The sequence below is a fragment of the Mytilus galloprovincialis genome, chromosome 13, assembly GCF_965363235.1.
Source record: "Mytilus galloprovincialis chromosome 13, xbMytGall1.hap1.1, whole genome shotgun sequence".
Lineage (NCBI taxonomy): Eukaryota > Metazoa > Mollusca > Bivalvia > Mytilida > Mytilidae > Mytilus > Mytilus galloprovincialis.
The window spans coordinates 44,262,750-44,290,071 of NC_134850.1; the positions used below are offsets into that span (position 1 = coordinate 44,262,750).

Genomic DNA, 27,322 nt, shown 5'->3' on the forward strand with positions numbered 1-27,322 from the left:
GTATTGTGCAAGGAGACGGTATATTACAAATAATTGAATAATTAACTGCTCTTTGTCCATTGGCACGCATATCATTTATATTCAGGAGGAGAATTAAATCAAATAAATGAATAATCAAAAGGTACTAGGGTTTCCCAGTGCGCAGACTGAGATGATATTGGAAAGAGCATACTGAAAATTGTTTGGCAACAGGAATTATAAAGAGGCAACATTTATTTTACAAAGGTTTTGAATGCTTATATATTGGCGAGTTTTGGATGTGTCTATTGGCCACTCGATATCTCTCGGGCGGAAGGCAGAATAAAATTCTCGGAACGTCTCGAAATTTTTCGGTCATTTATACAGGTTGTTATAGATCTACGTCTTTGATATGGTCCCTTGATGTCCCATGACGACGCAATTATATTTGTTTTAAAACGACCACTGTACACTGTGTGTATCTGGGTCAATTATAACGTGGTATTGTCTGTTGACTCGATAACATGTAAACTTATTATGTTTAAAGATTTACCACGGGATACTATGTATTTCATCATAGACTTACGGGAGAGAACATTCTGGTTAAAATATTAATATTAGATCGGAAAACAGAACTTGAGATAATATTCTTATCAAAAGTATTTAATTCAATCGGAATCAAAGAAATATATACATAATATATACTGTATTTATGTTTCTGAAGAAACTAACAATGATTAAAATCAGAATATTTTCAGAGTTACAATTAAGAAATAAGTATTTTATATGACAATATACTCTGCTTTGGTAACGGAAAGTAAGGTAAATTTATTCAATATTTAAATTTTAAACGGTCGTAAATAAAAATACTTGTGTGTTTTCTAATCATAAAGCATGATTTTAAATCCTTGCAGCTCACAACAACCGTAAAATTATTTACAATAATCACAACAAAATTTTTAAAATTACAATTATATTAATGTTGATTATTTTATACTGTTTTAGTATGGATTTAGAAGTCTTTGCTTATAGTTTGTATAGTAATATATTACAAAGTGGAATGTTAGAATTTAAAAAGAGATTCATTCGATAAATAAAATGTCCATCCGTAAATACTTGACGTTCTTGTTTATTGATATTATATATATTCAAAAGAATTTGAAAAAAATACTAACAGGAACGTTAGTTTATTATAAAATGTTACTTCAATTTTTGTTTGTTTGTTTTAATAGTTTAACCTTATAGCATCTATACATATTTGTACTATGATACTGTTTTGAAAATTGTATTCACTGTGTTGACCAACTATCCTTCACGTCTTGATTCATTCACATTATATAATAGATCACATTGCAAAAGCACACTATCGGTTTGCGTTCTAAAAAATTCCGGATAAAATGTCAATGAATCCGGAGTCAAAACCTTTAATGTAGGCCGTTTGACATTCGAATTCAACTATTAGTTTAAGATATGTGATAACGCAAATGCGTGTTCTTTTCCTGAGTATCAGTGAGATGCTTTCTATGTACTCTTCCGTGCGCTAAAACACTACTTGCATGCAATCCTATTTTAAAACTCACTCGTGAAAGCTTATTTTCGTTTTTGTTATCTATAAATTCAGGACGCGGTAGAAAGAGCTTTACATGTGACTTTCAAGCACTGTCATCATTACTAACGGTATTCTAACCTCGAGTTGGTTCTCTTTTGTTTCTTTTTTGAGTCACTGTTCTATTATAAACATTGACCTTTTCGAAAAGCTAAGGATTGTCTACCCACAGAATAGATTCCGTAACTTTGTAATGTATTTAGCCGCCTTTTAACTTTTTTCATTCATTTTTTTTGTAGACTTAACTCGTGTCTGGCGTACATCATTTTAATTCTGGTATCTTTTTATATCTACATACCTTTTTATATAAATTGGTTATTTTAAAAGTGTGTACAGGTATTCATAAACTTCTGAATTCATAAATTCTTCAGCAAAACTAATTTTCTCTGTAAAATCAGGAAACCTTAAAATTGAGATGTTTTATGAGGCAAAAATAAGTCTCTTCTTAAGAGTTCCCAATCAATTGCATGCCACAGGTTTCACCGCATACAACATCTTCCATGAGTAAAGACAGCTTCAAATACGAGTTGAGAACATATAGGCCTTCATGTAGGAAACAAAATATAAAGATATGATAGTTAAAATAAATGCATCCAGAATTCCAGATTATAAAGCAAACTTAGTGCATAAATTTAAATTGCGATAGTTAAATTGTGCAATTTGCATAAGTCATCCGGTTAGTAGAAATCAGGATTTGCCAAAGGGTTATAATCGGAAAAATTATGTACATTCCAAAGTAATAAATAAAATAGTCAAGCTTTAAAATAACCATTCAAACAGAAGCTGTAAATATATACTTTCATCTGGCTTCTTCTATTCACAGTCAATAATTTCAATTCAAAAGCAAACACAAATTCAGCAACAATCTTTTGGTGACCCGGCAGTCAGCAGTCTTAGGTTCATGTATTGCTTTTCTTTTTTTAAAGAAAGCAACTTGTTTTAATTTGAAGAGAACGTGGTACTCTTTCTGCACGAGACATCATATATTACGTAATCATTTCTGTCTCATTTGGCTTCGTATTGTTTTTTCAACGTGGGTGTTACTGAATTTGACTCGAGAAATTCAAGTGACCATATATCAATACCCAAGTCTACTGTTGGGTTTCTTTTTGAAACAAAGTATTGAGGTATAGAACAAATGATAATACAATATGTATGACACACATTTTTTCGTAAACATTCGATATGAAAAATAGTACATCTGTCGTTATAAGCACTTCAAAGTTTCAAAGACGATAAAAGAGGGACGAAAGATACCAAAGGGACAGTCAAACTCATAAATCTAAAACAAACTGACAACGCCATGGCTAAAAATGAAAAAGACAAACAGAAAAACGATAGTACACATGACACAACATAGAAAACTAAAGAATAAACAACACGAACCCCACCAAAAACTAGGGGTGATCTCAGGTGCTCCGGAAGGGTAAGCAGATCCTGCTCCACATGTGGCACCCGTCTAACCATGCATATATTTAGTATAGTCTCGTAATATAGTTCCCTCTTGAATCACCGGCAAATCTGACTCTTACATTTTTAGAAAGCTCTTGAATTAGTCTTGATGAAAACCTGTATTAATATCGGATTAATGTAGTTTTGTCGATGAGATTATCTGGATTATCTGGACTTTTGTTTTCTTTTTATTTATTTTGCAGCTTTATGGATAGAGTTTTTCGACCTGTCTTCCCTATTGACATTTCATGTGCTTTTGTTTCTTAACGATGTTGTATATTTTATCCGTAACAAGTTGTGAGTTAATATAAAAAAAAAGAAGATTGCCAATGAGACAACTCTGCACAAGAGACCAAAATGACACAGAAGTTAACAATGAGCAAAGCCCATACCGCATAGTCAGCTATAAAAGGCACCGAAATGTATGGTACATGTTTATGCCTCCATCCCGACAACGAAATAAGAAGCATACGTCAAAATAAGACAGACAACGCCATTGTCAATAGAAAAAAAAAAGAAGAAAAGAAACACAAATTTTCTTAGGTGATCAATAAAATCGTTTCATTAAAGTTCCTTGTTTTCGTACTAATGATAGAATTGAAGGATGTTTTGTCTTACTTAAGATGATTTTTACAAAAAATAATAGAAAAATATTTTAGGTCATCGCATGAAGTTACAGCGATTATAGAGAAAATAAGAGATAAAAGAAACATCGGCGATCATATTAAATAATACTAAAACGTATTTGACAGGCAAACAATATCAAAAGACCCTTATATTTTTAAATAGACCTAGTCATTGGCTATGGGAATAGACTTTCTAAGTGTTGATGAATAAGAATGGACTTAACTTTATGCTTTAAATTTGACTTTAGTATTTCACTCTAATTATGTACCTAGTGTTCTGCTATACAATTATTCCTAATGTAATGTTACTAAAATTGATCTAGTGTAAAGCTCTTATAATTTACCTAATGTTCTGCTATACATTGGATTAAATGCTTTGCTTTAAGAATGGACCTAGTTCATTTGTATAAAAAATGTACCCATTGGTGTGCTATTAAGCCTTGAGTAAGAATACACATTCTCAAACATGTGATTAAGAAGGGATACATCATATGTGTCTGTATGGCTTAGGTTGAAGATTTCTCAAACATCTGCTAGAGATCCCAAGCTTGTCTCATATGCATCTGTTTCAGTAAGGACACAGCTTTGCAAACATATCAGAATATGGTTCCAGTCTAATCTACATTTTATTGAGTAATTGTACAGCTTCTCGTTCATCTTATTGAGTCCTAGTACTTAAAAGTATTGTGAAAATTGATCCCATGTATAATTGTAGTAATGTTCATAGTGGTCTGCCTTAAAGAATGGACCTGTTGATATGCGATAAGAATGGATGACTTAGTGTTCTGCTATCAGAATCAGCATAATGCTATGCTTTAAGAATGAACCTAGTATGTTGCTATACTAATGGACCTAGCTATATAGTCTTTGGCTATGAGAATGGACCTAATGCTATGCTATAAGAATGGACTTTCTTAGTGTTGTGCTATAGGAATGGACTTAACTTTATGCTTTAAAATTGGCTTTAGTGTTTCACTTTAAATATGTACCTAGTGTTCTGCTAAACAATTATTCCTAATGTAATGTTATTAAAATTGACCTATTGTAAAGTTCTGATAATGTACCTAGTGTTCTGTTATAAAATTTGACTTAATGCTTTGCTATAAGAATGGACCTAGTTCATTGGTATAAAAAAGGTACCCATTGGTTTGCTATTTTAGCTCTGAGTAAGAATACACCTTCTCAAACATGTGATTAAGAAGGGATACATCATATGTGTCTGTATGGCTTAGGTTGAAGCTTTCTCATACATCTGCTAGAGATCCCAAGCTTGCCTCATCTGCATCTGTTTGAGTAAAGGCATAGCTTTGCAAGCATATCAGAATATGGTTCCAGTCTAACCTACATATTATTGAGTAATTGTACAGCTTCTCATTCATCTGATTGAGTCCTAGTACTTAAAAGTATTTCGATAATTGATCCCATGTATAATTGTAGTAATGTTCATAGTGGTCTGCCTAAAAGAATGGACCTATTGATATGCGATAAGAATGGACGACTTAGTGTTCTGCTATAAGAATCAGCATAATGCTATGCTTTAAGAATGAACCTAGTCTATTGCTATAATAATGGACCTAGTCATTGGCTATGGGAATGGACCTAATGCTATGCTATCAGAATGGACGTCCTTAGTGTTGTGCTATAAGAATGGACTTAACTTTATGCTTTAAAATTGGCTTTAGTGTTTCACTCTAAATATGTACCTAGTGTTCTGCTATACAATTATTAATAATGTTATGCTATTAAAAGTGACCTAATGTAAAGTTCTTATAATGTACCTATAGTGTTCTGCTATAAAATTGGACTTAATGCTTTGCTATAAGAATGGACCTAGTTTATTGCTATAAAAATGTACCCATTGGCTATTAAGCTTTGAGTAAGAATACACCTTCTCATACATGTGATCAAGAAGGGATACATCATGTGTGTCTGTATGGCTTAGGGTGAAGCTTTCTCATACATCTGCTAGAGATCCCAAGCTTGTCTTATATCCATCTGCTTGAGTAAGGGCACAGCTTTGCAAACATATCAGAATATGGTTCCAGTCTAATCTACATTTTATTGAGTAATTGTTCAGCTTCTCATTCATCTGATTGAGTCCTAGTACTTAAAAGTATTTCGAAAATTGATCCCATGTATAATTGTAGTAATGTTCATAGTGGTCTGTTTTAAAGAATGAAACTATTGATATGCGATAAGAATGGACGAATTATTGTTCTGCTATAAGAATCAGCATAATGCTACGCTTTAAGAATAAACCTAGTGTATTGCTATACTAATGGAACTAGCTTAATAGTCAGTGGCTATGGGAATGGACATAATGCTATGCTATAAGAATGGACCTTCTTAGTGTTGTGCTATAAGAATGGACTTAACTTTATGTTTTTAAATTGGTTTCTGGTGTTTCACTCTAAATATGTACCTAGTGTTCTGGTTTAAATAATGGACCTAATGCTATGCTATAAGAATGGACTTTCTTAGTGTTGTGCTATAAGAATGGACTTAACTTTATGTTTTAAAATTGGCTTTAGTGTTTCACTCTAAATATGTACCTAGTGTTCTGCTAAACAATTATTTCTAATGTTATGCTATTAAAATTGACCTAGTGTAAAGCTCTTATAATGTACCTAGTGTTCTGCTATACAATTAGACTTAATGCTTTGCTATAAGAATGGACCTAGTTTATTGCTATAAAAATGTACCCATTGGTTCGCTATTAAGCTTTGAGTAAGAATACACCTTCTCATACATGTGATTAAGAAGGGATACATCATATGTGTCTGTATGGCTTAGGGTGAAGCTTTCTCATACATCTGCTAGCGATCCTAAGCTTGTTTCATATTGATCTGTTTAAGAGAGGGCACAGCTTTGTAAACATATCAGAATATGGTTCCAGTCTAATCTACATTTTATTGAGTAATTGTACAGCGTCTCATTCACCTGATTGTGTCCTAGTACTTAAAAAGTTATTCGATAATTGATCCCATGTATAATTGTAGTAGTGTTCATAGTGGTCTGGTTTAAATAATGGACCTATTGATATGCAATAAGAATGGACGACTTAGTGTTCTGCTATAAGAATCAGCATAATGCTTTGCTTTAAGAATGAACCTAGTGTATTGCTATATTAATGGACCTAGTCATTGGCTATGGGAATGGACCTAATACTATGCTATAAGAATGGACTTTCTTAGTGTTGTGCTATAAGAATGGACTTAACTTTATGCTTTAAAATTGGCTTTAATGTTTCACTCTAAATATGTACCTAGTGTTCTGCTATACAATTATTCCTAATGTTATGCTATTAAAATTGACCTAGTGTAAAGCTCTTATAATGTACCTAGTGTTCTGCTATACAATTAGACTTAATGCTTTGTTATAAGAACGGACCTAGTTTATTATGTATGAGAAAGCTTCACCCTAAGCCATACAGACAAGATAATAAACTAGGTCCGTTTCTCATACATCTGCTAGAGATCACCCCTAGTTTTTGGTGGGGTTCGTGTTGTTTATTCTTTAGTTTTCTATGTTGTGTCATGTGTACTATTGTTTTTCTGTTTGTCTTTTTCATTTTTAGCCATGGCGTTGTCAGTTTGTTTTAGAATTATGAGTTTGACTGTCCCTTTGGTATCTTTCGTCCCTCTTTTATTGCTATAAAAATGTAGCCATTGGTTCGCTATTAAGCTTTGAGTAAGAATACACCTTCTCATACATGTGATTAAGAAGGGATACATCATATGTGTCTGTATGGCTTAGGGTGAAGCTTTCTCATACATCTGCTAGAGATCCCAAGCTTGTCTCATATGCATCTGTTTGAGTAAGGGCACAGCTTTGCAAACATATCAGAATATGGTTCCAGTCTAATCTACATTTTATTGAATAATTGTACAGCTTCTCATTCACCTGATTGAGTCCTAGTACTTAAAAAGTATTTCGATAATTGATCCCATGTATAATTGTAGTAATGTTCATAGTGGTCTGGTTTAAATAGTGGACCTATTGATATGCAATAAGAATGGATAATGCTTTGCTTTAAGAATGAACCTAGTGTATTGCTATACTAATGGACCTAGTCATTGGCTATGGGAATGGACCTAATACTATGCTATAAGAATGGACTTTTTTAGTGTTGTGCTATAAGAATGGACTTAACTTTATGCTTTAAAATTGGCTTTAATGTTTCACTCTAAATATGTACCTAGTGTTCTGTTATACAATTATTCCTAATGTTATGCTATTAAAATTGACCTAGTGTAAAGCTCTTATAATGTACCTAGTGTTCTGCTATACAATTAAACTTAATGCTTTGCTATAAGAATGGACCTAGTTTGTTGCTATAAAAATGTACCGATTGGTTCGCTATTAAGCTTTGAGTAAGAATACACCTTCTCATACATGTGATTAAGAATGGATACATCATATGTGTCTGTATAGCTTAGGGTGAAGCTTTCTCATACATCTGCTAGAGATCCCAAGCTTGTCTCATATGCATCTGTTTGAGTAAGGGTATAGCTTTGCAAACATATCAGAATATGGTTCCAGTCTAATCTACATTTTATTGAGTAATTGTACAGCTTCTCATTCACCTGATTGAGTCCTAGTACTTAAAAAGTATTTCGATAATTGATCCCATGTATAATTGTAGTAATGTTCATAGTGGTTTGGTTTAAATAATGGACCTATTGATATGCAATAAGAATGGACGACTTAGTGTTCTGCTATAAGAATCAGCATAATGCTTTGCTTTAAGAATGAACCTAGTGTATTGCTATACTAATGGACCTAGTCATTGGCTATGGGAATGGACCTAATGCTATGCTATAAGAATGGACTTTCTTAGTGTTGTGCTATAAGAATGGACTTAACTTTATGCTTTAAAATTGGCTTTAATGTTTCACTCTAAATATGTACCTAGTGTTCTGCTATACAATTATTCCTAATGTTATGCTATTTAAATTGACCTAGTGTAAAGCTCTTATAATGTACCTAGTGTTCTGCTATACAATTAGACTTAATGCTTTGCTATAAGAATGGACCTAGTTTTTTGCTATAAAAAATGTACCCATTGGTTCGCTATTAAGCTTTGAGTAAGAATACACCTGCTCATACATGTGATTAAGAAGGGATACATCATATGTGTCTGTATGGCTTAGGGTGGAGCTTTCTCATACATCTGCTAGAGATCCCAAGCTTGTCTCATATGCATCTGTTTGAGAGAGGGCACAGCTTTGCAAACATATCAGAATATGGTTCCAGTCAAATCTACATTTTATTGAGTAATTGTACAGCTTCTCATTCACCTGATTGAGTCCTAGTACTTAAAAAGTATTTCGATAATTGATCCCATGTATAATTGTAGTAATGTTCATAGTGGTCTGGTTTAAATAATGGACCTATTGATATGCAATAAGAATGGACGACTTAGTGTTCTGCTATAAGAATCATCATAATGCTTTGCTTTAAGAATGAACCTAGTGTATTGCTATACTAATGGACCTAGTCATTGGCTATGGGAATGGACCTAATGCTATGCTATAAGAATGGACGTTCTTATTGTTGTGCTATAAGAATGGACTTAACTTGATGCTTTAAAATTGGCTTTAATGTTTCACTCTAAATATGTACCTAGTGTTCTGCTATACAATTATTCCTAATGTTATGCTATTAAAATTGACCTAGTGTAAAGCTCTTATAATGTACCTAGTGTTCTGCTATACAATTAGACTTAATGCTTTGTTATAAGAATGGACCTAGTTTATTGCTATAAAAAATGTACCCATTGTTTCGCTATTACGCTTTGAGTAAGAATACACCTGCTCATATATGTGATTAAGAAGGGATACATCATATGTGTCTGTATGGCTTAGGGTGCAGCTTTCTCATACATTTGCTAGAGATCCCAAGCTTGTCTCATATGCATCTGTTTGAGAGAGGGCACAGCTTTGCAAACATATCAGAATATGGTTCCAGTCTAATCTACATTTTATTGAGTAATTGTACAGCTTCTCATTCACCTGATTGAGTCCTAGTACTTAAAAAGTATTTCGATAATTGATCCCATGTATAATTGTAGTAATGTTCATAGTTGTCTGGTTTAAATAATGGACCTATTGATATGCAATAAGAATGGACGACTTAGTGTTCTGCTATAAGAATCAGCATAATGCTTTGCTTTAAGAATGAACCTAGTGTATTGCTATACTAATGGACCTAGTCATTGGCTATGGGAATGGACCTAATGCTATGCTATAAGAATGGACTTTCTTAGTGTTGTGCTATAAGAATGGACTTAACTTTATGCTTTAAAATTGGCTTTAATGTTTCACTCTAAATATGTACCTAGTGTTCTGCTATACAATTATTCCTAATGTTATGCTATTAAAATTGACCTAGTGTAAAGCTCTTATAATGTACCTAGTGTTCTGCTATACAATTAGACTTAATGCTTTGTTATAAGAATGGACCTAGTTTATTGCTATAAAAAATGTACCCATTGGTTCGCTATTACGCTTTGAGTAAGAATACACCTGCTCATACATGTGATTAAGAAGGGATACATCATATGTGTCTGTATGGCTTAGGGTGGAGCTTTCTCATTCATCTGCTAGAGATCCCAAGCTTGTCTCATATGCATCTGTTTGAGAGAGGGCACAGCTTTGCAATCATATCAGAATATGGTTCCAGTCTAATCTACATTTTATTGAGTAATTGTACAGCTTCTCATTCACCTGATTGAGTCCTAGTACTTAAAAAGTATTTCGATAATTGATCCCATGTATAATTGTAGTAATGTTCATAGTGGTCTGGTTTAAATAATGGACCTATTGATATGCAATAAGAATGGACGACTTAGTGTTCTGCTATAAGAATCAGCATAATGCTTTGCTTTAAGAATGAACCTAGTGTATTGCTATACTTATGGACCTAGTCATTGGCTATGGGAATGGACCTAATGCTATGCTATAAGATTGGACTTTCTTAGTGTTGTGCTATAAGAATTAACTTAACTTTATGCTTGAATATTGGCTTTAATGTTTCACTCTAAATATGTACCTAGTGTTCTGCTATACAATTATTCCTAATGTTATGCTATTAAAATTGACCTAGTGTAAAGCTCTTATAATGTACCTAGTGTTCTGCTATACAATTAAACTTAATGCTTTGCTATAAGAATGGACCTAGTTTATTGCTATAAAAATGTACCGATTGGTTCGCTATTAAGCTTTGAGTAAGAATACACCTTCTCATACATGTGATTAAGAAGGGATACATCATATGTGTCTGTTTGGCTTAGGGTGAAGCTTTCTCATACATCTGCCAGAGATCCCAAGCTTGTCTCATATGCATCTGTTTGAGTAAGGGTATAGCTTTGCAAACATATCAGAATATGGTTCCAGTCTAATCTACATTTTATTGAGTAATTATACAGCTTCTCATTCACCTGATTGAGTCCTAGTACTTAAAAAGTATTTCGATAATTGATCCCATGTATAATTGTAGTAATGTTCATAGTGGTTTGGTTTAAATAATGGACCTATTGATATGCAATAAGAATGGACGACTTAGTGTTCTGCTATAAGAATCATCATAATGCTTTGCTTTAAGAATGAACCTAGTGTATTGCTATACTAATGGACCTAGTCATTGGCTATGGGAATGGACCTAATGCTATGCTATAAGAATGGACGTTCTTAGTGTTGTGCTATAAGAATGGACTTAACTTTATGCTTTAAAATTGGCTTTAATGTTTCACTCTAAATATGTACCTAGTGTTCTGCTATACAATTATTCCTAATGTTATGCTATTAAAATTGACCTAGTGTTAAGCTCTTATAATGTACCTAGTATTCTGCTATACAATTAGACTTAATGCTTTGCTATAAGAATGGACCTAGTTTATTGCTATAAAAAATGTACCCATTGTTTCGCTATTACGCTTTGAGTAAGAATACACCTGCTCATACATGTGATTAAGAAGGGATACATCATATGTGTCTGTATGGCTTAGGGTGGAGCTTTCTCATACATTTGCTAGAGATCCCAAGCTTGTCTCATATGCATCTGTTTGAGAGAGGGCACAGCTTTGCAAACATATCAGAATATGGTTCCAGTCTAATCTACATTTTATTGAGTAATTGTACAGCTTCTCATTCACCTGATTGAGTCCTAGTACTTAAAAAGTATTTCGATAATTGATCCCATGTATAATTGTAGTAATGTTCATAGTTGTCTGGTTTAAATAATGGACCTATTGATATGCAATAAGAATGGACGACTTAGTGTTCTGCTATAAGAATCAGCATAATGCTTTGCTTTAAGAATGAACCTAGTGTATTGCTATACTAATGGACCTAGTCATTGGCTATGGGAATGGACCTAATGCTATGCTATAAGAATGGACTTTCTTAGTGTTGTGCTATAAGAATGGACTTAACTTTATGCTTTAAAATTGGCTTTAATGTTTCACTCTAAATATGTACCTAGTGTTCTGCTATACAATTATTCCTAATGTTATGCTATTAAAATTGACCTAGTGTAAAGCTCTTATAATGTACCTAGTGTTCTGCTATACAATTAGACTTAATGCTTTGCTATAAGAATGGACCTAGTTTATTGCTATAAAAAATGTACCGATTGGTTCGCTATTAAGCTTTGAGTAAGAATACATCTTCTCATACATGTGATTCAGAAGGGATACATCATATGTGTCTGTATGGCTTAGGGTGGAGCTTTCTCATACATCTGCTAGAGATCCCAAGCTTGTCTCATATGTATCTGTTTGAGAGAGGGCACAGCTTTGCAAACATATCAGAATATGGTTCCAGTCTATTCAACATTTTATTGAGTAATTGTACAGCTTCTCATTCACCTGATTGAGTCCTAGTACTTAAAAAGTATTTCGATAATTGATCCCATGTATAATTGTAGCTGTGTTCATAGTGGTCTGGTGTAAATAATGGACCTATTGATATGCAATAAGAATGGACGACTAAGGGTTCTGCTATAAGAATCAGCATAATGCTTTGCTTTAAGAATGAACCTAGTGTATTGCTATACTAATGGACCTAGTCATTGGCTATGGGAATGGACCTAGTACTATGCTATAAGAATGGACTTTCTTAGTGTTGTGCTATAAGAATGGACTTAACTTTATGCTTTAAAATTGGCTTTAATGTTTCACTCTAAATATGTACCTAGTGTTCTGCTATACAATTATTCCTAATTTTATGCTATCAAAATTGACCTAGTGTTAAGCTCTTATAATGTACCTAGTGTTCTGCTATACAATTAAACTTAATGCTTTGCTATAAGAATGGACCTAGTTTATTGCTATAAAAATGTACCCATTGGTTCGCTATTAAGCTTTGAGTAAGAATACACCTTCTCATACATGTGATTAAGAAGGGATACATCATATGTGTCTGTATGGCTTAGGGTGAAGCTTTCTCATACATCTGCTAGAGATCCCAAGCTTGTCTCATATGCATCTGTTTGAGTAAGGGTATAGCTTTGCAAACATATCAGAATATGGTTCCAGTCTAATCTACATTTTATTGAGTAATTGTACAGCTTCTCATTCACCTGATTGAGTCCTAGTACTTAAAAAGTATTTCGATAATTGATCCCATGGATAATTGTAGTAATGTTCATAGTGGTTTGGTTTAAATAATGGACCTATTGATATGCAATCAGAATGGACGACTTAGTGTTCTGCTATAAGAATCAGCATAATGCTTTGCTTTAAGAATGAATCTAGTGTATTGCTATACTAATGGACCTAGTCATTGGCTATGGGAATGGACCTAATGCTATGCTATAAGAATGGACTTTCTTAGTGTTGTGCTTTAGGAATGGACTTAACTTTATGCTTTAAAATTGGCTTTAATGTTTCACTCTAAATATGTACCTAGTGTTCTGCTATACAATTATTCCTAATGTTATGCTATTAAAATTGACCTAGTGTAAAGCTCTTATAATGTACCTAGTGTTCTGCTATACAATTAGACTTAATGCTTTGCTATAAGAATGGACCTAGTTTATTGCTATAAAAAATCTACCCATTGGTTCGCTATTAAGCTTTGAGTAAGAATACACCTGCTCATACATGTGATTAAGAAGGGATACATCATATGTGTCTGTATGGCTTAGGGTGGAGCTTTCTCATACATCTGCTAGAGATCCCAAGCTTGTCTCATATGCATCTGTTTGAGAGAGGGCACAGCTTTGCAAACATATCAGAATATGGTTCCAGTCTAATCTACATTTTATTGAGTAATTGTACAGCTTCTCATTCACCTGATTGAGTCCTAGTACTTTAAAAGTATTTCGATAATTGATCCCATGTATAATTGTAGTAATGTTCATAGTTGTCTGGTTTAAATAATGGACCTATTGATATGCAATAAGAATGGACGACTTAGTGTTCTGCTATAAGAATCAGCATAATGCTTTGCTTTAAGAATGAACCTAGTGTATTGCTATACTAATGGACCTAGTCATTGGCTATGGGAATGGACTTAATACTATGCTATAAGAATGGACTTTCTTAGTGTTGTGCTATAAGAATGGCTTAACTTTATGCTTTAAAATTGGCCTGAATGTTTCACTTGAAATATGTACCTAGTGTTCTGCTATACAATTATTCCTAATGTTATGCTATTAAAATTGACCTAGTGTAAAGCTCTTATAATGTACCTAGTGTTCTGCTATACAATTAGACTTAATGCTTTGCTATAAAAATGTACCCATTGGTTCGCTATTAAGCTTTGAGTAAGAATACACCTTCTGATACATGTGATTAAGAAGGGATACATCATATGCGTCTGTATGGCTTAGGGTGAAGCTTTCTCATACATCTGCTAGAGATTCCAAGCTTGTCTCATATGCATCTGTTTGAGTAAGGGCACAGCTTTGCAAACATATCAGAATATGGTTCCAGTCTAATCTACATTTTATTGAGTAATTGTACAGCTTCTCATTCACCTGATTGAGTCCTAGTACTTTAAAAGTATTTCGATAATTGATCCCATGTATAATTGTAGTAATGTTCATAGTGGTCTGGTTTAAGTAATGGACTTTTTGATATGCAATAAGAATGGACGACTAAGTGTTCTGCTATAAGAATCAGCATAATGCTTTGCTTTAAGAATGAACCTAGTGTATTGCTATACTAATGGACCTAGTCATTGGCTATGGGAATGGACCTAATGCTATGCTATAAGAATGGACTTAACTTTATGCTTTAAAATTGGCTTAAGTGTTTCACTCTAAATATTTACCTAGTGTTCTGCTATACAATTATTCCTAATGTTATGCTATTAAAATTGACCTAGTGTAAAGTTCTTATAATGTACCTAGTGTTCTGCTATAAAATTGGACTCAATGCTTTGCTATAAGAAGGTCCGAGGAGGTCGTAGTGCATTTCTTTTAGAACATAAATGAATATTAAAAAAATCCCACCTGCGCTTTCTCAATGAAATTTTTACAGTGTGTTGTACTACTTTTGGGACAAATTTTATCAAAATTATAGAAAACTTTATAGGCTCTAACTCAAAATATGGACAATTTTATGTTTAGGGCGTCTTGAAATCTTTTGACAGCTTCCGAAGTACTAATTTTTAACCTTTTTTAGCTGTACCAAATCACTACTTTCCTTTAAAATTCTGGACCCAAATTTACAGTGTAATTTCACCCCCCCCCCCCCTACTTGCAATTTGAGGCATAAAAATTGGAGAAATAAATTTGAAAGGGGTATAAAAACATTGGCAAGTAACCTTCTCATACATGTGATTAAGAAGGGATACATCAGCATAAATATGAAGCTAGTGTATTGCTGTTATAATATATCTAGTGGTCTGCTATTTAGAATGAACCTAATTATATGCTATAAGAATAAAACTAGTGTATTGTTTTACTAATATACCTAGTGTATGGTTTTAATAATGTACTTAGTGTTCTGGTATCATACATTGAGTAACAATTTACTTTCACATATAAGTGATTGAGAATATATGCATCATATTTGTCAATATGGATTAGGGTACAGCTTTTCATACATCATTACCAATGAGGCTATTCTCCACTAGAGACCAAATGATGACGTTAAAAATAGTTTACTGTACAGCTTTGAAAAATGAGACAAACCTAAACCAAAAGACCTTGAAATAACAGTTGTAAAATAATAAAGCTATTTTAAATAATGGAATAAATGTAAAATCCAATGGATCTATGCAGAATATCATTGGAATATCCAGAATCCAATAAGAATATGCAAAATCAAATGTTTGTTTTAATTCAAATTCCATATCAACTTTACAGTCTAGAGAATTAAGACTATGTATTTAATGAATCCTAATTTATTGTGCACATTTTGGTTATTCATATAACCGCTTGTCTTAAAGAAAAGGCAGCGACGGATTGCAAGTGAGTGGTTTGCAAACTAAAGTGTCCAGTGCAAAACCACAAAAACAAGAAATATGAATGTGGGTCAAGGTCAAATGAAACCGGCCAGATAGATACGATACAATATTTCCATATACCAAATATGGTTGCCTAATTGCTTAAGTATCTGAGATATATAACACAAACATGTGACATGTCATCATGTTATTCAAATTAAAGGATTTTATTTCATTGACTACAAATAAAATCATTCAAACATTTTTATCATAGTTTAATCTACATTACTAGTAACTATTTTATAAACTTATAACAGTTAACTCGCATACATAATTGATTTTAACATACACATAACTGTATATCTATAATTTGAACTCCATTGGATTTTATTTTGTTCCATGGAATTTGATTTGTGCCATCCATGGATTTTTATTCGACGCATATAATTTATTTGTCCCATGGTTTTTTTTCTGTTCATGGGATAAATCAAATCCCATGGGACTACACATATCACTTTGCCATGATATCGTATGGGATGATGTAAATTCAAATGAAATTATACAAAATCCCATGTTTTTTTAATACAAATTCCATATCAACTGTTTAGTCTAGAGATGTAAAACTTCGTCTTTAATGAATCCCATTTTATTGTGCACATTTTGGTTATTTATATAATCCCGTATATTTAAGTAAGGGCGCGGTGGATTTGCAAATGATTATTTTGCAAATAAGAGTGTCCAGTGTAATATAAAACCACATAGACAAAACATTGTTCAATGAAATATGAAATAGAGGTCAAGGTCAAATGAAACTGGCCAGATAAATACGATACAATATTGCCATACACCATGTATGGATAACTTATTGCTTATAGTATCTGAGATATATAACACATGCATGTGACATGTCAGCATTTTATTCAAATTAAAGGATTTTACTTCATTGACTGCAAATAAAACATTTCAAAACTTTTTATAATAGTTTAAGGATGTTCGCTGGTCATAATTTTGAATTTTTGTCAGATTTTTGGAATCCTCTGGGGTTTTATCCATCTGAATGCCTTAAAAAATTGCCCGTTGACCCCCATTTTTCTTTTTATAAATCTTTTATATGTATAATGATAAGCCATCTGTGAAGTCTTATAGAATTATATCTATTTTTTAATAGTTGTTGAGAGCTTAAACCTGTCAATGATAAAGCTATAAGTCAAGAGAGAACATTTTCCCGCCAATATTTCAATGGCTTATATCTCGAAAACAAACACATTGACCGATATATTTTTTTTTTTTGCTCTTTTGATTCCTTTGTTTATCCCCTATCAATATAAACTAGTGGTTTGAAAAACTAATTATTTTGAAACTAATAAGCAAACTACCTTAATCTACATTGACTATTTTATAAACTTATAACAGTTAACTCGCATACATAATTCATTTTAACATACACATCAATGTATATTTATAATTTGAATCCCATTGGATTTGATTTTGTTCCATGGGATTTTATTTGTGCCATTCATGGATTTTTATTCGACGAATATAATATTAGTTATCTTGGCGTAATCAGGGGTGTACAGAATTTTACACCGTTGTTGAAAATTCATACACCCTGAGGCGCCGCCGAATGGGTGTATGAATTTTCAACAACGGTGTAAAATTTCGTACACCCCTGATTACACCAAGATAACGAATTTATTTCTTATGAACAATTCCTTTACTCATTTTGAAACCAGGATGTAAAATTGAAAAAAGGTAATAAAAAATTTACAGCGTAACATTTTGTCAATGTCCATGTTGCTGCACATTGTCAAATACTTTTTACATAATTTTTGGAAAAATTGAGAAATTTTTGTGTTCTTTGAGTTTTCCGGGTGAAAAAAATTTGAAATATTTTTTAGAATTTTTTGAAATATTTTTTTTAATTTTTTTAAATTTTTGCTTATTAAATTTTTTAACATTTTGTTTTGATTTTTTTTTTTTTTTTTTTTTTTTTTTTATCTTTGGCAAAATTTTATTTATCCCCGGGTGAACCAGGGTGGGGTGTGATTTACACCGGGGTAATTAACCAATCAGATTGCAGTATATTTGCTGCATAAGAAATAATTTGATTTATCCCATGCGATTTTTGTTTATCCCATGGGATAAATTAAATCCCATGGAACTACAAATATCACATAGCCATGATATCCTATGGGATGATGTAAAATCAAATGGGATTATGCAACATCCCATGATTTTAAGACAAATTCCATATCAACTTTTTAGTCTAAAGATTTAAAAGTTTGCATTTAATGACTCCAATTTTATTGTGCACATTTTGGTTATTTATATAACCCCGTATGTTGCAATAAGGGAGACAGCGGATTTGCAAATGAGTGTTGTGCAAATTAAAGTGTCCAGTGTATAACCACAAAAAAAAAAGGGAATAGGAGTCAAGGTCAAATGAAACCGGCATAATAGATACGATAAAAATTTCCATACACCTTATATGGTTGACTTATTGCTTATAGATTAGTGTATGAGATATATAACACATGCATGTGACATGTCATCATTTTATTCAAATTAAAGGACTTTATTTCATTGACTACAAATAAAATCCTTCAAACCTTTTTTTATATTGTAGTTTAATATACTTTAACTATTTGATAAACTAATAACAGTTTACTCGCACACATAATTCATTTAAACATATATACACATAATTGTTTTTTTTTTATAATTGAATCCCGTTGGATTTCATTTTGTTCCATGGGTCTTTATTTGTGCCATCCATGGATTTTTATTCGACGCATATAACTTAATTTGTCCCATGGGATAAATTAAATCCCATTGGATAAATTAAATCCCATGGGAGTTTAAATATCACATGGCCATGGTATCCTAATGGATGATGTAAAATACAATGGGATTATGCAAAATCACATGAATCCATGGGATAATAAAAAATCCGATGGGAAAATGCAAAATGCCATATTTTTTTTTAAACACAAATTCCATATCAACTTTTTATTCTAGAGATTAAAAACTTTGCATTTAATGAATCCCATTTAAATGTGCACATTTTGGTTATGTTTATGACCCCGTATCCTTAAGTAAGGGCGGCGTCAGATTTGCAAATGAGTGTTTTGCAAATTAAAGTGTCCAATGTTAAACCACAAAAACAACACAAATATGTCATGCATGCTAAGGACCAGAACACACAAAAAAAAACCTAGTATGTTGGTCCTTTTATAGAGGCTGTCCAGGATAAAAGAAGAAACATATGGACTTCCTGGAATTGGGGACTGCAAAATGAGTGTATATTGGATACGGACAACCAAACGGACATCCCTCTATTGCAAAGGTGACCATATTTCTCTTCCCTCTTCATCCTTGAGAGTTCGACTATTTATAAAACAATAAACTTTTATTTCTTAAAAAAAAAGAATAAAAACATTTCCTTACCTTTCCTTTTCAAAGTTTGCTTCTGTTTTGTGAGATTATACAATTCTCGATATTAACGAATATTCGTCTGTTTTAGATCCTGAATACTGTTTTCCTTGTCTTTCTTCCTGTCCTTTTGGTCGAGAGCTGAAAAAAAGAATACTGACGTAAAAACATGAGCTCTATAATGCTTTGTCTATCGATGCTTAAGGGTGTACTTATGTGAACTTAAAATGAAATATAATTTAAAATTGATACTATAGGTTAGGGGAGGTTTGGAATCCCGCTAACATGTCTACTCTCGCCACCTTATGTATGTATGTGCCTGTCCCAAGTCAGGAGGAGCCTGTAATTCATTGTTTGTCGTTTGATACATATTTGTTTTTCGTTCATTTTTTGTACATAAATTAGGTCGTCAGTTCTTTCGTTTGAATAGTTTTGAATTATCATTTCGAGGTCTTTATAACTGACTATGCGGTATGGGTTTTTTCATTGTTGAAGGCCGTACGATGACCTATTGTTGTTAATTTCTGTGTCATTGTGGTCTCTTGTGGACAGTTGTCTCATTGGAAATCTACCACATCTTCTTTTTTTATACTATCAGAAGAGCATTAGTTTAAAAACAAAATAAGCTACAAATATTAATAGGGTATGGAGCTCCTTTTCGAAATAGTATTTTCAAATGACAGGAAAAATCAGACTCAGTAATGTACCTTATATGTGCGTTGGTATTATTTGGGTCTCAGATCGAAAGAAAAGAAATCTAGATTGATATAAAAAGATGTGGAATGAGTGCCAATGAGACAGCTCTCCATCCAAGTCACAATTTGTAAAAGTAAACTATTAGAATCTGCTTAAATTTTAGTAAATTTACTTTCAGAGCTATTGCAGTCTTATATGAAAAAATAATGTGTGATAATGGTCAAAATATACACATGTATACAGTATCCTAAGAAAAAAACAAGAACTTAGAATAAGTGAATGCGCTGGGACGTTAAACAAAAGTCTTACTCTACAAGCATTAGGAAATTTGCTCTAAAACTTCATTAATGACCAGTATCATATTGATTGATTATTTTTTGCTTGACTTTCTGTCACGTCAGACACTTATTTTCGGACCTTTTGGATTATAGCTCTTCATCTTTTATATAAGCTTTGGATTTCAAATATGTTGGCCACGAGCATCACTGAAGAGACATTGATTGTCGAACTGTGCATCTGGTGTAGGAAAATTGGTACCGTTAATGTTATTACTACCACTGGGTCGATGCCTCTGCTGGTGGACTGTTAGTCCACGAGAGTATCACCAGCCCAACAGACAATACTTCGGTACTGGCATGAAACTGCGGACTTTTGTGTTATTAAAATTTGCTGTTACAAAATGCTAGAAATTATTATAAATTAAGGAACGTATCTCCCTCATGCAAATCTCAGATTCCTTTCACGGACCTGGCTATACTTTTTGGACCTTTTGGATCATAGCTCTTTATCTTTTATAAGCTTTGGATTTTAAATATTTTGGCCACGAGCATCACTGGAGACAAATTGTGTAGAAAATTGGTACCGTTAATGTTGTTGTTAATACTTCATATATATTCAGGACGATCAAATAAATTGAAAAAAAGTCTTAAAATCTAGAAACTTGTCAAACAATTAGAGAAAATGAGGGTTTAGGGCAGGTAAATCTAGTATGAACCACTGTGGGAGATAGTTGGTAACCAGTAGTTTTGTATACTGGCAACCAGGATACAGGATTTTCAAAACGGGGGCTCAGAATAGGCAAATATTGATAATGTAATAAAATTTAAGGCACTCTTTGGCAATTAATGTAACCTTTGCTCTTATTTCATCACCTCCTCTCTGTTTTTGTTTTTGTTTTTGTTTTTTTTTTTTTGGGGGGGGGGGGGTTCTTCTGGGAAGAGGTATGCTATCTTTATAAATGAATACATATTGTTCAGTTGGTGCCACTTTAAAAATAGCGATATACTTGTTACAACAAAGTTAAGTTGACTGCATTGGCTCAGAGTAATAAAAGTATGCAAGTGTTTCCTTAATATACATGTAGGCTATTGGGGTTTTTTAAAATATTTTACCGGAAGAGCTACAACGACATTGATCGTTCCAAAAAGTGGGTCCCAATCCCCAGGACCCTTCCCCTGGATACGCCACTGGAGGAGGTATGTTGTCAAAAAATAATTGTAGTAAATATTAACGTTTTCTTTTTTCCAATGCTGCATGTATTGTTTATTGTCGTAAGAACAATATCATAGTTTAGATTTTAAACTAACACAATTCTTATTCTTATTCATAAAACTATTATAATGATCTCGAGAAATATGAAGAGTAAATATCTACCTTGTACATGTGGTCTTTAGAACAGTTTCAAATGTAACATCATATATTTTGCTTCTTTAAAATTGTCCGACGGGAAGTAATCTTCGGGTCAAACCATTAAACCAATGAAATAAAATTGAGAATGGAAATGGGGAATGAAAACCCACAAACAGGACACACCCTCGGAACTGAAAAACTACTCACCATATTCATTTGACCACAGCCTTAATAATTGTTGATCAATTAACTTTCACCAATTCGAGAACAAATTTAGCCTACGGACAAGTTATAGTTAAAAACGGACATTCATTTTAATTTGTGAAAATACGTGAATTATTGTTTTTAAAAGGTGTTTTTACAACATATATATATATATATATATATATATATATATACCAATCAAAATCTTAAATACGACATAACCGGTGCAATTACCTTTTACGGACGTACACCTGATATATAGATTTTAATAATTTTTGTTTTGTTTTTTTCTAGAATGTGCATGTAATATTTGCAACTGGACGACTACCAAATCGTATAATTATTTAGCTTAAACAATATCTTATTTTTCAAAAGTGCACAAAATACAATTATACAATAGAAATACTCGGATTCGGGACAAGAAGAACTTACATAAATCTGGCTCCCTTAAAAAAAAAAAAAAAAAAAAAACTTAGGAACATAGTATAAGGAGCTCGTAAAATATAATTTTCAATTCACATTTCATGTTTATTCTGTTGTTTGTCCGTTACTCAGAAGTCAGTTTGATTGAAAAAATTAAAATCTACTCTGTTATCATTTGACAACTGTATTCTGAACATTTTTTTTCTTTCTGTTATCAGTACATGTTTATCCTATTCTTTAACCTTTGCCGTTATTGCTTATAATCAAGCACCCTATTATTCTCTATCTTTTTTTTCATCTTTGTTGTCCTTTTTCGTTTCACTTTGGGTTGTCTATTCTCTATTTTATTCTGTAAACCTAATCCACACCCCTCATTAATCATACGGTTAACTAAAAATACTAAAAAAAACTTTGTTACACTGTTAATTAGTGTTACGGGAGCCTGTTACTCAGTGGTTATCGTTTGCACGGTAGGTATCAGTGTCTGGCTAGGATCTTGGTTTTTAAATTCCAGACTCTCGAAACCGTTTAGAAACAACCAGGAGAATTACACAGGCAATTTGAAAAAATCACGCGAAGTTCTCGAATTGTTTTGGATAAAAAGACTTCAAAAAGCTTATCCTCTCGGTCTCAATGACAAAATATTAGGGCAAGGGAACATATCTAAAACTTCTATCGATGTCATTAATATTGTTGATAAACGACTTAGAAATAATAAGTCTCATGGTAAACGCAAAAACCGTAATCAACGTATTAAACATCGTATAAATTATACACTTGCTGATCTGTTATCTATAATAAAGAATAATGGTAGACATCAAGTATTATGCAAACTTGGTCAGATACCTATGCTATTTTTCTGGAGTGTGATAAAATTTCTTTTTTAACCCGTTTTATGAATACACCCGTATTATTACAGCCTTTTGCCATCACAGGTTATTCCCTAGTATTGATAAACCTGAAAATCATAAACGACATTTTCTTAAATTAAAATATATAAATAGAGGTATTGATTTTATTAATTTGTCTAGCATATTCAATGAATCTTCCGTCTATAGCTTAATACTTCCATATTTGGTAATATAGAACAACGGTTACCCATCATTTCGTATTCTTATAAAAAAAAAACGAGCAGAAATTTGAATTTTAATTATACGTCAATTACAGCAGACGTCAATATAAAATAATGTGCCTTCCACTTGAGACTGCGAAACATCTAGTTTTAGATATGTTCCCTATGGTCATGTTATTACATGAGACCTCAACATCGTCGAAGACCGTGAGGTCATAACTTTTCTAAACAACCGAAATACCGTACTCAATCTATAATAGATTGGAAACAGTGTCGTCAGGTCATTAAAGTCTGCCCACTGTAAAAATTTGTACAAACGTGAAAAATCTGATAAAAAATCTTTAAACAGTTATTTGAATAAAATTATGAAAACTGTTAATATTCGAATATCTCATTTAGAAAACAATTCTGAAATTAATAATAGGAACCATGATATTCCAATTTCTAGAATAAGAATAAACTCAAGGTACTCGCAGAGCGGTTTGTGTTCGTACCGGCAGACAAAGCATTCAATAATGTAGTGGTGTAGAGAGCCGTGGTGTAGTGGTTAGTGCATCGGACTACTAACACAAAGGTTCCTGGTTCGATTCCCGTTTGGGATGAAAATTTCAGGAACTCAATTTTCGGCTCTCCCTTGACACCATCTGCGAGTATGGTCTTGAGGAAACGATGATAGTCCGTCGGAAGGGGACGATAAATGGCTGACCCGTGTTAAGAGAGAGCCATATCTCTTGCACGTTAAAGACACCCTTGTAGATTTCGAAAAAGAGTAGGTTAATGCCGCTACAAGGCAGCACTCGCACCCGCAAAGTGGAAAGGGATTAATATAAGTTGCAAAACTTGTTTCCCAATCCACTATTAATAAATATGTTTAAACTAATGTAGTGGTGTTGTGACGCATATACTACGCGGAAGTTCTTCAAAGCGAAATTATCAATGCCTCTACATTCAGGTCCGTGCGCACCACAGAGAGTCAAATCGTTAACAAGCATACCACTGCCACTACCCAGCTTAAAGCACATTCAGAACATTTGAAAGTCCCTACCATGTACTGGTTACCGAAATTACACCAAAAAAAATACCATTTAAATTCCGTTTCATCTCCGCATCGAGTAAGTGTTCTACTACTAATCTATTAGTGCTTCTAACTACAATGTACCTCCCTTACTACTATCAAAGAACTGATTATTAACTTTTGTATGGTATTATTTATTTTTGGAGTGTTAGAAATTCTTTAGAGGTTTTAGACAAAATACATACTTTTGATGGTCCTTATAATTCTGTTGACAGTTATGATTTTCTACTCTGTACACTACACTTCCACACAATCTTATAAAGAAAAAGTTTTTGAATTTGATAAAATGGTCTTTCGAAAAATCTCATTGTAGCTTTATTTGCTGTAACTCGTGTAAAGCCCTTTTCTGTAACGAAAAAGGAAGGTATGCTAGATACACTTACTGGAAATGTGAGCATATGATTGAAGCTTTAAATTTTCCGCTAGATAACATTTATGTACGTTTCGGCAATAAAGTGTATCGTCAGGTAGTAGGTATTCCTATTGGCACTAACTGTTCCCTTTTAATAGCAGTTTTATTTCTATATTGCTATGAATCTCAGTTTATGACCAAACTCAGTATAGACCAATCATTGTTATATTTGGTTGATACATTCAAAAATACCTACTGTTATCTGGATGATATTTTTTCGCTGAATAATCCAGAGTTCTCTAAATATACCTCCGAAATTTATCCAAAAGAACTTACTTTAACTAATTCTAACATAAACAGAAGCAGTTGTCCTTTTCTAGATTTGGACATTTCAATTTCAAGTTAATATTGAACTTTTACTATTACATAATGTACAACACATACCTATAAAAGAAAACAAATAGATAAATACATTGTTTGTTTTACATGGCATGTATACCAGGGACTCGGTTATATATAGAGGTGACCTCGAATAAACATAAAATTGAGAATGGAAACAGGGAATGTGTCAAAGAGACAACAACGTTTGTTTATTGTACTGGTCACCAAACCTGGGATGGGATGTGTCACTTCCTGTATTAAGTTATGTATGTTCTTGTTCTTGTTCTTATAGAGTAGAGGACTTGAGGTATTAAGATGTGTCGCTGGAACGTGCTTCCTTTTCAACGTCGCAAATATAATTACTGTCACTTGGCAGGAAATTTCTACTTAATATGTATCCCGGTCAAAATAAGACTAAATACATGAAATACTTAGTATAAGACGGCGGTGCTGGAAAATGTATACTATATTGTTCTGGGCCGCAAATTTTGGACTAAATGTATAATCGGAGAAATGGTTTGACACCCATTATTCCTTAATATTATAATCTCAATATGAAAATTTCAGAAAAGAATGTAATTATCTAATGATGTTTTAATACAAGAAGCAAATGGACGAACAATCTTTATTTATTTGACTCCTGAGTAATGACGATAAAAAAAGTTTTATTATGTGATATTTGTACTGGTTTCTCAGTGCTATAGAACTAGACATTTAAAAAAAAAACTCGTCCAAAAATAACACTGAATTGCTGCCAAGGGCCCAATTTAACAATTATCAGTTAAGAAATGTTGTGAAAAAACATGCAGATCAAAAACTACACAAAGTGTTTTACGATCTCAACGAGCAAAAAACCACAATATTCAGGCAACCTCATTATTCGTAAAAACAGTATTCGAATGGAACCACCTTGAAGAAACTGTAGTGTGCACACCGAGCGTTGACAACCGTTCAGAAACTGCTCTCGTGCATCGTCAATACATCAACGACGCTCTCTCTACCGTTGTATTAAAATCGGTATTTGTACCCACAATGTTTTTCTACAGATACAGATACATATCTAGAATGATCATGTTACATGATCAAAATATACTAGGAGGTGTCCCCTCTGCGTAATGTGTAAATTACCATGATCGTAAAACTATGAAACTGTTTATTTTTTACTATACACCTACATAAAATTGAGAATGGAAATGGGGAATGTGTCAAAGAGACATCAACCCGACCATAGAACAGACAACAGCTGAATGCCACCTATGGGTCTTCAATGCAACGAGAAACTCCTGCACCCGGATGAGTCCTTCATCTTGCCCCTAAACAAATATGTATACTAGTTGAGTGACAATGGACGTCATACTAAACTCCGAATTATACACAAGAAACTAAATTAAAAATCATACAATACTAACAAAGGCCAGTGACTCCTGACATACGCAAAAATGCGGCGGGGTTAAACGCTTGTTTTGAAATCTCAATATTTGGACATGATTTGGGGTTTGGCCCGGGGGTATGTATTGGGTTATTTTGAGAGTAAAATGGTAGCCTTTGATCCTGGCTGACTGCTCGACAGAAGAGCCAGGCGGAATACAACATGGTTTGTCAATTGGGTATTAGGATTATATTGTTACGAATTCATTGCAAATGATCTTTTATTTTATATGACATGCAAATTAAAAAAAAATAGCTTTATTGATTAACATCGTGAATCATTTCGGTTAATTAACGATCCGATCGACAAAATATTAGATTTGGTAAGGTTGCCGAGCTATAAGAAGGTGTGGCATCGGGTGGGGTTCATATCGGGAGTACTGGGCGTTAAGCAGCTGTTGAGATCGAAGGACTCGTGAATATTTTGGCTTTTTGGTTGTCAATGTTTATAGAACGGAAATCTGGTAGCCGCAATTTTTTAAGCTTCTTTACTAGAAAAATATAGTAGGCATGTATATTAGTATTTGTATGTCAGCCCTTCCCCTCCTGTCAAAATAAAATGGTTCGATAATAGCATTTAAGGATTGATA

The 27,322-nt window shown here is 33.0% G+C and overlaps 1 long non-coding RNA gene across 1 annotated transcript in view; it reads right to left on the minus strand.

Annotated features, from left to right (window-relative positions):
* LOC143056799 (uncharacterized) overlaps positions 1-21,908 on the minus strand; it is a 63,000-nt gene extending 41,092 nt beyond the window's left edge. The window contains exons 1-2 of the long non-coding RNA XR_012972509.1: positions 21,822-21,908; positions 19,488-19,613 (exon numbers count right to left, since the gene is read on the minus strand). This is a non-coding gene — a long non-coding RNA (uncharacterized LOC143056799). The remainder of the gene's footprint in view (positions 1-19,487; positions 19,614-21,821) is intronic.
* Between the last annotated feature and the right edge of the window lie 5,414 nt (positions 21,909-27,322).